A 13,876-nucleotide genomic window follows, 5' to 3' on the forward strand; every position below is an offset into this window, starting at 1 on the left:
TAACCCAACAGTCAAAACGACCCCCTATGAGCAGCATTTGACAACAGTGGAAGGAAAAACTTCGTTTTAACAGGAAGAAACCTCCAGTAGAACCAGGCTCAGGGAGGGACAGTCATCTGCTGTGACCGGTCGGGGCTGAGGGGAGAGAGACAGGACAAAAGACATGCTGTGGAAGAGAGACAGAGATTAATAATAACTAATGATTAAATACAGAGTGAAGTAAGGTGAATGAAGAGAAACAGTGCATTATGGGAACCCCCCCAGCAGCCTAGGCCTATAGCAGCATAAATAAGGGGTGGTTCAGGGTCACCTGATCCAGCCATAACTATAAGCTTAATCATAAAGGAAAGTTTTAAGCCAAGCTGGAAGCTGGTTCCACAGAAGAGGCGCCTGAAAGCTGAAGTCTCTGCCTCCCATTCTACTCTTAAGTATCCTAGGAACCACAAGTAAGCCAGCAGTCTGAGAGCAAAGTGCTCTGTTGGGGCGATATGGTACTATGAGGTCTTTGAGATAAGATGGTGCCTGATTATTCAAGACCTTGTATGTGAGGAGAAGAATTTTAAATTCTATTCTAGATTTAACAGGGAGCCAATGAAGAGAAGCCAATATGGGAGAAATCTGCTCTCTCTTTCTAGTCCCTGTCAGTACTCTAGCTGCAGCATTTTAGATCAGCTGAAGGCTTTTCAGGGAGCTTTTAGGACAGCCTGATATTAATGAATTACAATAGTCCAGCCTAGAAGTAATAAATGCATGAATGAGCTTTTCAGCATCACTCTGAGAAAGGATGTTTCTAATTTTAGAAATATTGTGCAAATGCAAAAAAGCGGTCCTACATATTTGTTTAATATGTGCATTGAAGGACATATCCTGGTCAAAAGATTTCTCACAGTGTTACTGGAGACCAAAGTAATGCCATCCAGAGTAAGTATCTGGTTTGATACCATGTTTCTAAGATTTGTGGGGCTGAGCACAGTAACCTCAGTTTTATCTGAATTTAGAAGCAGGAAATTAGAGGACATCCAGGCCTTAATATCTTTAAGACATTCCTGCAGTTTAACTAATTGATGTGTGTCATCTGGGTTCATGGATAGATAAAGCTGATTATTATCTGCATAACAATGAAAATTGATGCAATGCTTTCTAATAATACTGCCTAAGGGAAGCATGTATAATGGTCCTAAATTGGTCCTAGCACAGAACCCTGTGGAACTCCTTAATTAATCTTCATGTTTGAAGAAGACTCCCCATTTATATGAACAAATTGGAGTCTATTAGATAAATATGATTCAAACCACTGCAGTGCAGTACCTTTAATACCTATGGTATGCTCTAATTTCTGTGATAAAATGTTATGGTCAACAGTATCAAAGCTGCATTGAGGTCCAACAGGACAAGAACAGAGATGAGTCCACTGTCAGAGGCTGTAAGAAGATCATTTGTACTGTACTCTGAAATGGTCAAAAGAAAATGACTGACTTTGGAATAATGACAAACACAGAAAAAAAATGGGAGCAATTTCACTGCACAGTGAAAGCATCAAGATAGCCTTCAAACTGTTGGTGTTTAGCTCACATTATTGTAAGTAGTACTGACTGACCCTTTGGTCTGTACACATAATGTGCCCTCTGGTCTTGTTTACACAAAGAAAGAGAGAGAGCAGTATGAAAGAGCGAGAGAGTCTCCATTCATGACTTTCCACATCAGGAGAAGCAGCTTATTGTAAAGAGTAAATTGTAAATTGAGATTTTATATGCACCCAATGGTAAATGAAGTGTTTTATAATAAAATTGAACCCATACATTATCAATTTGGTATCTGCCGGAGTAACAGATTGAGTTTAAAAAGAACATTGACTATGATGACATTTATAGCATATTATATTAACATGAAGAGCAGCAAAAAAAATCCAAAGGCCACCATTGTTATTTACATAACAGTGCAGGCTGGGTTTTGACATTAATGGTTGGAACTATCTTGGTTCCACGTTCTGGACCCTACACAGAAGTATCATGAAGGATTGCCACAACAGCAACCTGACCATTCCACCTGTAGGGAAACATTTGGCTAGTTAGCATCAGCTAAACTTTCAAAATAAGAGCAAGGGGGTTTTCCTGTTGAGCAAATTGATCACATTGTTGTCTCGGACAAATGAAAAAACATCAAAATAAATTTTAACATCCTGCCATTTTTTGATAGATTGTAAATTCTAATCATTTGATAAAAGCAACATTGTAATGATAGCTGTTCAATACAACCCAGAATACTTTCTGCACACAATATAATGGTGGCCTTTGTAGTCCAAATATGTATTACAGTTTAAGGATTTTTAAAAAAATGAAAATATTTCATGTGTTTTGACAGTGTGCTCTAGTAGGAGAGGGCCTTTACAGCATCTTAAGATCCAAACAGATATTTCTAATACACTCAAACAGGTACAACAACTGTAATGTTGATGTGCCAATTGTGAGGTAAAAAGTTGAAATCTGGGGTTACAAAAAGAACTTATTTTGAATTATTTTGTCAGGGTCAGATTGTTGCTTTGATAAAATGATTTAAACATGTTTCACTGTGGCCTTGATGCTGTGCATACATGTAATTTACTCGCCCAGGAAGGAAGGGACTTGCATGCTGTGGGACAGATCCTTTAGCAATCCAGAGAAAAAGGCAGAGTCAACCATTACTGTCACAACAGAGCAGCTAAATGTCTTTCTCACACTGACTGTAACTGTTCATGAGTTTCATATCAGGAGAACAGTTTTTATACACAACCTTAAAAAACAAGAGGTTCTACAACAGTGTCCTGATCTGGGTTTTCTACCTCTACATGTAATGTCAGAATGAAACATCCATTCTCTTCTGCTTATCCAACTCAGGTTCATGGGGGGCTGGAGCCTATCCCAGCTGTCATTAGGGCAAGAGGCAGGGTACACCCTGGACAGGTCGCCAGCCTTTTGCAGGGATAACACAGAGACAACCATTCACACTCACATTCACACCTGTGGGCAATTTAGAATCCTCAATAACCCTAACCCCAGTAAGTGCATGTCTTTGGACTGTGGGAGGAAACTGGAGTACCCAGAGAAAACCCACACAAACACGGGGAGATCATCCAAACTCCACACAGAAAGGCCCAGGCCAAGGTGGATTCAAACCCAGACCTTCTTGCTGTGAAGCAACAGTGCTAACCACCCCGGCACCGTGCTGCTCCAGAATGAATCACTCAATTCAATTTAATAACCAATGAATAAATGCAGAGTGGTGTAAAAACAGAATGAAAAGAAAAAAAAATACTCAGTGCATCATGGGAACCCCCCAGCAGCCTAGGCCTATAGCAGTGTAACTAAGGGATGATTCAGGGTCACCTGATCCAGCCCTAACTATAAGCTTTATCAAAAAGGAAAGTTTTAAGCCTAATCTTAAAAATAGAGAGGGTGTCTGTCTCCCGAATCCAAACTGGGAGCTGGTTCCACAGAAGAGGGGCCTGAAAGCTGAAGGCTCTGCCTCCCATTCTACTCTTAAGTCTCCTAGAAACCACAAATAAGCCAGCAATGTGACGTAAAATATGCTAATGTGAACATAATATATATACTATATATATGCTTCTTCTCAAAAGGGAAACATGTTGATTTAGGAGCAAAGAAAGAGCAGATCATGGTAAATGGTCTAGTTCTTATATAGCGCTTTTCTACTCAGTCTAAGCACTCAAAGCACTTATACAACACGCTTTTTACATTTACCCATGCATACAAGCACTTCCATGATTAATTAAGCTAAGTGCTTTAATTATCTAACACTCCAACAGTTGCGTCAGAGAGCAACTTGGGGTTAAGTATCTTGCCCAAGGATACATTGGCACGTAGCCTGGAGTAGCCAGGAATCGAACCGCTGACCTTCCGATCAGTAGGTGACCTGCTCCACCTACTGAGCTACAGCTACCTCAGAAAAAACTCAGCAGAAAGCAGCACAACCCAAGATTCTAGCTAACATCAAGCTTGCTGGATGTTAATTAACCAGTTCTGTAAGTTGTTGGGGATGAATGCCCCCTCAGTGCATGAAGCACAACATTACAGTCCAGTGGCTCTGATGAAGAGAGTCTGGTACATTTCAATTTCAGCGTAAACTTTGGAACTAAAGAAGTGCAACTGCCCGAGGAGCCCAAGCAACTTTTCAGCTCTACAGGCTATGATTTTACCAACGACCCAAAAACTAATGACATTAGTTTCAAATTTCATATTGATATGCTAAATATTAGAAATATACTACGGGCTATATCCAGTATAATAAATGGCACACATTACCCTAGTGAGTTAGCACATACAGTACCAGTCAACAGTTTGGACTCACCTGCTTACTGTCTTGAAAGAGTTCTCATGTGTACTGCACACTTGTTGGGTCTTAGTTTGGTTCAAGTGGCTTACCAAACCTCAGAAATAACAGGTACTGAGATCATGATTATCAGCTTTCTTCAGGAACTCAGACTTTCTGCTTTAGGCTCTGTGCACGCTCACATAAAATTGGACATCTGCCATGTCATTTCACTCTTATTCTGTACAAAATAGAGTACAATTGGGCAATACTCAAGAATAATTGCAATTGCAATTAAAAACAGGTGTTTTTAATTGCAAAATAGTTAATCTTGTGAATTTTTACATTAAAAAATCCTATTTCCCCCCCACAGCCTAATGAAGGAGATGTGAAAAATAGCCAGATGAACATTTTTGGTGATAAATTGCCTTCAGACAAACTAATCAGTTTTCTAATATGTGTTCTGTAGAGCTCAGGATTGTGACGTCACCAACACAATCCATGTTGTACACACAAGTCTGAGTTGTGTACAAAAATAGAAGTTCCTTTTGGCCTTGAAAAGTTAAACTGTGGATAGAAACTTATCAGAATGGTGAGCTGCTGTGCTGTAAAACGATGACCATACATATGACCCTTTATGGGATGAAGTAAGATTTTTGTGCTTTCCAGCTTGGTAGCAGCAACAAGGAGCCGAGGTCACTGAGCCAATGCATGGCTTCAGCAACATATTTAGAAAATGTGTTTGTGTGATCATGGCATTGACATAATTTACCAGTATAACACATTTAACTTATATTTCTCAATCCCAGATGTACTGGCTGCTCAGTATAACACTTGTGTAACTGACAATCTCAATTCCTTGGCTCCAGTGAAAACATTATCTGTTTCCTTCACCCATCCTGCCCCCGGTTTACTCCTGAACTCTGGTCACTGAAAGTCAAAGGGCGTCAATTAGAGTGTCGCCATTGGCCCCCCTGTCCATAAAGAAATGTACAAATCTCACATACTGTATTATAAGGACTCAATTACCCAAACCAAATCCATCTACTACTCTGGCCTTATTTCCTTCGATGAAGGCAACATCAAGAACCTGTTTTCACTGCTAAATAATATTCTCCACCCCCCTGACTTGTTTCCTTCTTATTTTTACTTGATCATAACCTGTAACTCCCTTATGTGTTTTTCAGTGAAAAAAAATCAACAAAATCCACCAGCACCTATGTCCTGTTACTCCTCCTCCACCCCCATCTGAACTTCCCTACGTCTGTCGGCCACTCTCCAGCTTTCAACTACCAACTCTCCCTGAAATCACCGACCCCATGCAGAAATCCAAGGCCTCCACTTGTCTACTTGAGCCCGACCCTACAGTTTTGGTTAAATCCTGCCTCTCCTCCGCTCCATATTTGCCATCATTCACTCTTCTCTTACCACTGGAATTGTTCCCACTCTCTTCAAAACCACACCTGTTCCCACAATTCTGAAAAAGCCAGGTTCTGATCCAAAAAACTACAATAATCTCCACCCTATCTCCAACCTACCTTTCATTGACAAAATACTTGAAAAAAAAATGTTGCTATTCAACTTTACACCCATTTAACTCAAAACAGTCTGTATGAGCAATTCCAGTCTGGTTTCCACCCCAGCCACAGCACAGGAACTGCTCTTCTCAAAATCACAAATGACCTTCTCCTGGCACCTGATTCTGGCCTACTCTCCCTCCTCATCCTCCTTGATCTGAATGTGGCCTTTGACACTATCTCTCACAACATCTTCCTCCTCATCCTCCTTCTATTGGCATCACCCACACCCCCTTGACTGGTTTCGCTCTTATCTCACAGGCTGCACTCAGTTCATCTAGCTTAAGTCTTTCAAATCCCACCCCTCACCTGTCACTTCAGGTGTGCCTCAAGGCTCTGTCGTGGGGCCCCTCCTCTTCATCACTTACCTCCTTCCCCTTGGCAATATCTTTCACAAATTCAGCATCCATTTCCATTGCTTCCATTGACACTCAGCTCTACTTATCTACCAAACCTAACTCTTCCCTCCCACCCTCCTTCCTCACCACCTGCTTATCTGAAATCAAATCTTGGTTCACCTCAAATTTTCTTAAATTTAACAGCAACAAAACAGAGTTTCTCCTCGTCGGAACAAAATCCACCCTATTCAAATTTGACAGTTTGTCCCTCACAATTGACAGCTCTTCAGTTTTCCCCTCCGCTCAGATTGAGAGTCTGGGTGTCATCCTTGACAGTACTTATCTTTTCACTCTCATATCAATAACATTACCCGGTCTGCATATTTCCATCTACGAAACATAAATCACCTCTGCCCCTCCCTCTCCCCTCATACCACCTCCATTCTTGTTCATCGTCTTGTTAGCATCAAAATATCCCAAAGTTGCATTTAATAAATGCCACCATTATGCAGAACAGCCCATTTTAGAGTTGTAGACATGCTGTGTTTATAATTTTTGCAGATGTATTTGGGGAAGATGCCCTCGTAGGAAAGACACAAAACATTAGCAGTGACTGCACCTGAACATAAGCTACCACAACGTAAAGAGGATTTGTTTGTGTTTTAGATCATTTTTTCCTTCCTATATTTGGGGCATACTTTGCAGCATTTGAGAGTGATTGTGGAAAAGTTTTTAAAAAATAAGTCTGTCCCTGTTCTCCACTTTTCTTGGCCTTTCATTTTACTGGGTCACTTGTCTGCCATATTATGGCTCATTGGTGCATGCACAAATCTGTTATTAAGTCTAATTTATAGGTATTAGCTATGTCTGCATTTGGAGTACACAGCTGCAGTCAGTCATGTCTGATAGATAGATTCTGAAAGATATAGCTACTCCCTACTGGTTTCTTTATTGTTACTGGTCAACAAAAAGACCCACAGACCACTGGGAAATGTCCTGCTGCTTCCAAAGGGCTCCACTGCCCTTGCGTAACTTCCCTTTTGTCTGACAATAGGGAAGTTACAAAAAGAAACAGTTCTAGAAAAAAAGAAACCTCTGAGTGACCTTCACAATTTACATGAAGGTTGTGACATGTTTTACTTTAAACACTAAGCAGAAGAAGAAAATGCTTTCTTACCACTGCAAAACAGATAACTGTAGCATAACCTTGACAGGTTTTCTTTGCTGATTGTTACAAGTTGACTTATGCAATGCTGAACCACTCCAAATGAAAACATAAGGACCACAATACAAATTCCTGTCATGCAACAGAAAAATAGATAAAGGAAATGCAATTGAATTTTTACAGATAAAAAAATATAGAAGCTTATGCAATGTAATCGGGCCAACCTTGAAAATGATTGAGATCTGTGTGTGGCCTTGTGTCTGTCTCTCTGACTTTGATGACTTGTTCATTCAAAAGCCTGAAGACTTTATCAGTTTCTATGGTAACACCTAAAAAAGTGTTATTTGTGTCCTTGAAACCTCCTAGCCATCTGAGGGAACTGCAAATGAGAAGTGAAAATAGAGCTTAATGGTAAACAGGTGTGTTTATTAATCTCTGTGTGTGTGTGTGTGTGTGTGTGTGTGTGTGTGTGTGTGTGTGTGTGTGTGTGTGTGTGTGTGTGTGTGTGTGTGTGTGTGTGTGTGTGTGTGTGTGTGTGCATGTGCCGGGTTAACCAGTGTCTTGCATCTTGGCTGAGTGAAGACATTTTGGCAGGTCCTCAGGTTTCATGTAACATTCAGGTGTCGATAAGGTTAAGGATAAATCTTATTAATATAACATTAGAACTAATGTATCTATCTAATAATCCTGGAGAAATTTTTGAAATATTATAAGCTCAACATCCTCCAAAGTAAACTGCCTGTCACAACATGAAAGATCCAGCCTGCCCTGTATCAATGGTTCAAGCTGCTGGTGGTCATGTAATGGTGTCGAGGATATTTTCTTGGCACACTTTGGTCCCTGTAGTACCAACTGAGCATTGTTTAATCACTACAGCCTATCTCAGTATTGTTGGTGACCATGTTTATGTCATTTATGAGTTTTGCGACCACAGTGAACCCATCTTCAGAGGGGTGATTCCAGCAGTTTCATGCACTATGTCAGGTCATCGCAGTTGGGTTTCTTGAGCACGAGTTTGACGGTACTCGGCCTCCACAGTCACCAAAACTCAAGACAGCAGAACACCTCTGGGATGTGGTGGAGCAGGAGATTCACATAATAGTTGTGCAGCTGACATGTCAACAAACAGCAGCATGGGCCAGAAGTTCTGAGGAATGTCTTCAGCACCTTGTTGAATCTGTGCCATGAAAAATTAAGGCAGTTCTGAAGGCAAAAGAAGGTTCAAGGACCTGTCTACGGTGCACCCTGCCTCTCGCCTAATGAGAGCTGGCATGGGCTCCAGCTTCACCACGATCCTGATTTGGATAAATGGTTCAGACAAAGAATGGACATAGGTTGATGGCCTAACTCATAAGACTCCCACCCATGTGACTAGGGTGGTTCTTATGTGGGACCATAATGGTTTTCCTCTTAATTGTGTATAGAGTTGCAGTTGAAGCTCTCACTAAAGAGAAATGCTAGAGAAAAGACACAGCAGCATTCTGATTCAGCAAGCCTTAGTTTACTTTTAGACTTTATTTTCACTTCCTTATGAGTTAGGTTTAAGCACAACAGCTATTTGATTAGATTTATGAAATAATCTTCAGTCTTCTGTGTTACCAGCATCTCACCCATTTAATTTGTTACTGGTTCCCATGAAAAGGGGCAACATATGGAAAGCAAGAAAATAAATTGTCAAAGATGGGTATATTCAGATATTTGTGATACTTCATTAATAAACATAATAATATACAGTTGTATGGGAATGCAGTTTTTCAGAAACAGGGCTGAAAATGCAGCCAGACTGGCGTTGCTGTATTTGTAAAAGAAATGAAGTACATCATTTACAATATGAACTTGTTATGAACGAGCCGTCTGTTTCTCTCACTTGCCGTTACACCTGTCTGCTTGCTTTTTCTCATGTGACTTGACAGGATGCAGCAAAGGAGCCGCACGGCTCTGCTCGCATGGCCACACGGCACCTGATAAAATTCTTGCCACAACAAGGTTCATTATCAAATCAATGTGTAACACCTTGTGCTAGAGACAAGTCTTTTTGTGTTCCAGACTCTGAGTGGGATCCAACAGTTGACCACCACTGTGACTGGAAATGTATTACATTATTACCATTCCTTGGAATATTACTGATGCGTGTCAATTTTACTCTTACTCATGTGGGGATAACTGCTAACACAGTCACACCACAGGGAACTAACTGCCTTTCTTTTGAGGACAAAAAGGAAGCCACCAAAGTCACGCCATTAAAGAAGGTTTAAGGTTTCATTTAGGTTAGGGTACATTTCCAGGAAATTAATGCAAGACAGTTTAATGCGCTCTTAAGGGACACAAGAGAGAGACGTTAAACAGGAAGGCCGTATAAGCATTAAGACTTCAGCACAGCACAGAGGTTTATATGTCTCAGGTTTTCTGGGATGTGTGGGAAGTGCGTCATGACATGTTGTTTGCTGTTTTTGTCACCTGCCCAGACCGGGAAGAGGATTTTATCACACTTTCATTCACCACCCTTCAACAAGCGCGCGTGCGTGGACACACACACACATACACATATACACACACACACGCACGCACGCACGCACGCACGCACGCACGCATACAAAGTTAAAACTTTGCAGATGAACTTGAAATTCAATTCTAAATGGACCTACTTTGACTTGAAATATGTTTGCTTTGACAAGAGAAAGTGTATTTGCACATCTCTGCAACATTATGATTAAGTAATGGAAAAGTGAAATCTGAAATTGAGGAGTAGGAGACAAAACAGACTGATCAAAGGTCTACACAAGAGAAGCTAAAACAGGAGTCCCTTTCTTTTCCTATGTGGAAAAGATGTCACCAGATGGTGACATCTTTTCCACATACAGCATGGAAAAGACAAACCTTGCTATATTTCTAACATGGAAGATAGACTGAAATAAGTAACTGTTAGGATTGGGGCAGGCTGAGGTGGTGCATTGTTCCTTTGGGCTTTCAGTTGGAGGTGTGGGTGAATCCTGTGTATCCGCCCATGGGCAGAGTGGCATTTTCCCAGGCTGACTGTGAACACCTGCAGTCCGTTATCATCAAGACTGTGCATTTAAGGACCGGCAGTAGCTGTGTTTCTCTGCCAGATCATCCAGCCTGTGATGGCAAATTGGCCTCCTAGTTTTTACTTTGTGTTCATCGATGCCTTGTTTTGTAAAAACTCTCTCTTGTTTGCTTCCTAGTTGTTTGCCTGATACAGCTGTCACTCACATCAAGACACTCAGCTGCAGTTCAGTTTGGAGTACTGTAGCTCAGTAGGTAGAGCAGGTCACCTACTAATCGGAAGGTCAGTGGATCAATTCCTGGCTACTGCAGGCTGCATGCCAATGTATCCTTGGGCAAGATACTTAACCCCCAGTTGCTCTCCGACCGTTCTGTCGGAGTATGAATGTGAGTGAATGTTAAGTAATTAAAGCACTTAGCTTAATTAATTAATCATGGAAGTGCTTGTATGAATGGGTGTGCATGGGTAAATGTAAAAAACGTGTTGTATAAGCGCTTTGAGTGCTCATATCTGAGTAGAAAAGCGCTATATAAGAACTAGTCCATTTACTAGTACAATAATATGTGGCCATCAGTATTTACCTGGGACCCATCTTCCTGCCTACTTTCCACTTTTCATGGAGCTCAGCCTCCTTGCCCACAGACCCTCGCTCAGCTATCACCTCTCAAGTAAAAACACTCCTCAACCGCAGTCTGAGCCTTTGCATTTGCTGCCTCCCTGTCAGTCATTGCTAATACTTCTTTCCTGTTTTAGACTCTACCAGCCTGCCACCTCAGTTTTAGATCGACCGGTAAATCAACAGCTTCACTTTTACACTAAGCTCCCTCTTCACCACGACAGACTGGTGTAGCGTCCGCATCACTGCAGAAGCAGCCCCAATCAGTCTGTTGATCTCCCGCTGCCTTCTCCCATCACTCATGAACAAGACCTGGAGATACTTGAACTCCTCCACTTGGAGAAGGAACTCGTCCTTGAGCCGGACAGGGCACTCCACCCTTTTCCGGCTGAGGACCATGGCCTCAGACTTAGAGGTGCTGATTCTCATGCCAGCTGCTTCACACTCGGCTGCGAACTGTTCCACTGTTAGCTGGAGGCCAACCCCTGATGAAGCCAGCAGGACCGCATCATCTGCAAAGAGCAGAGATGAGACTCTGAGAGATGAGACTTCCACCACCTCTTGTCATTAAAATTGTTCATAGTAGAAAGTTTCATTTGTATAAATAAACCTTTTAGGCTTCACATCAGTTGTTTGAGTCTCCTTTTTGGGTCCAGCCATAACCAAACTTTAACAGTAACTGGTAAGCATACCTATAAAAAATTCAGTCACTGTATGCATGCAGTAATAACAGTGGCAGATTCATTATCCATATTCCTGGTTCTTCAAAGACGATATCCTTGATTTCAGACACAGGTAAACAGCAGTTTCTTTTACTTTTCACTTTCTTTGAGAGCTGGCTCTCATCAAGATTACAGCCTTTATCTTTTAGATAGCTAATTAAACTAACATTATCTCTGCAAGCTGTTTTACTGTGCAGTCTTTAATTTTTCCAGCTGGCTCTTTAGAGGATGCTGTGTCAGAAGACTTAAATGAAGCATCACCCATATCCCCCCTTCAAGATAGCTCTGAGGTAGTCAACCATCTGAGGGTCTGCAAGGGTGACTTGGATCTAACACTAGCATTCAGAATATGCATTTTTTAAATTGCTTTCCAAACTCTTGGCATCCAGAGACAAAAAAACACAAAAAGTGTAGGGTCTGGCAGTGGGTCCAAGGATTTCATCCCAATACTTAATAGCAGTCAAGGTGCTGTTGCCTAGCCTGTAGAAGTCTGACCCTCCATGAGACACACGCACAGAGTCCAGGATCTTGAAAAATAAAATGAGGAACATGGTGAGGAAAGCAATGACGTTGATGGGGCCGCTGGCCTCCTTGATCAGCTCCTCCAAAACTACATGGAGGTTAAAATGGCCAGGAACAGCAGACCACAGTCCCAACAAAGTGATGTATAGATAAAAGCAGTAATAAATAGTCTAAAGTAAAATGCAATGTTGTGCATAAACCAAATCATCTGTTCAACATTCTAACAGCTTGGTAGGATAAAACTGTTCATTAGCCTCGTGGTTCTGTTTTTCATGCTCTGGAGTTGTTTCCCTGATGGCAGCAGATCAAAGAACCTATGCAGGGGGTAAGAGGGGTCCCTTGCAATGTTTACTGCCCTGTTGTAGGAATAGGGCAATGGTTCTGAAAGAGGTCTTGGACAGAGGAGAGGGAAACTCCAACGATCCTCTCAACTCCCCTGACTATCTTCTGTAGGGCTTTTTTGTCTGACACACTGCAGCTGGAGTTCCCTGTAATGTGGACGCGCATGAATATGTTAGATAGAAAGCACTTAAATATATATATATATATATATATATATATATATATAGTGTTTGTATGAATGGGTGACTAAGGTATGGAGTATAAAGTGCTTTGAGTGCTAATGTAGAAAAGAACCAGTCCATTTATCCTGCCTTTCATCCTATGACAAATGAGACAGCTAAGAAAATGGCTGGATGGACATTGTCTGCCAAAATCAATGTACACATATGACGTGGTGTGATTTTGGCTTTAATTACCTGTAAAATGATCACAGAGGGAGAAAGTTCCTAGCCATTATAACTGTAATACTGACACTGACATGATATGAAGACAAAAAGTGTGCTCTTCTCACATTTGAGAATTTTTTTTGTTGCATTTTGTTGTAAGGATTTGTTGCTCATATAATATAAAACATTTGTTGTATAGAAGGTTCCCTATGCTAGGAATTCTAAGAAGGATGTTCAGCAGACAATGAGGTTAGGTTTCCAATGTTGACTTTCATTTTGGATCTATTGTTCAATGAAAACAGATGTTGAAAAAAGACTGACATTTGAGGAGATACTCAATGTGGAAATGTGTGCTGGGTTATAATGTTTCTTACTTTGTTCTCAGTGCACAGCCCCCATGTGGGTGCAGCTGCTGCCAGAGAGAGCAGTGGGAGGCCAGTGAGAGCAAAAGCTTTGTTGCAGAGCAGTACAGTCCATCAAACTTTCAATTCAATTCAATTCAATTCAATTCAATTCAGTTTTATTTATATATCACCAAATCACAGCAAACAGTCGCCTCAAGGTACTTTGTATTATGGGTAAAGACCCTACAATAATACAGAGAAAACCCAACAGTCAAAATGACCCCCTATGAGCAGCACTTGGCGACAGTGGAAAGGAAAAACTCCCTTTTAACAGGAAGAAACTTTTGAAAGCAGAACCAGGCTCAGGGAGGGACAGTCATCTGCCTTGATCGGTTGGGGCTGAGGGGAGAGAGACAGGACAAAAGACATGCTGTGGAAGAGAGACAGAGATTAATAATAACTAATGATTAAATACAGAGTGTAGTATAAACAAAGTAAATAAGGTAAATAACAATACGTTATGGGAACCCCCCA

This window comes from Archocentrus centrarchus, chromosome 7 (assembly GCF_007364275.1).
Source record: "Archocentrus centrarchus isolate MPI-CPG fArcCen1 chromosome 7, fArcCen1, whole genome shotgun sequence".
Classification (NCBI taxonomy): Eukaryota; Metazoa; Chordata; class Actinopteri; order Cichliformes; family Cichlidae; genus Archocentrus; species Archocentrus centrarchus.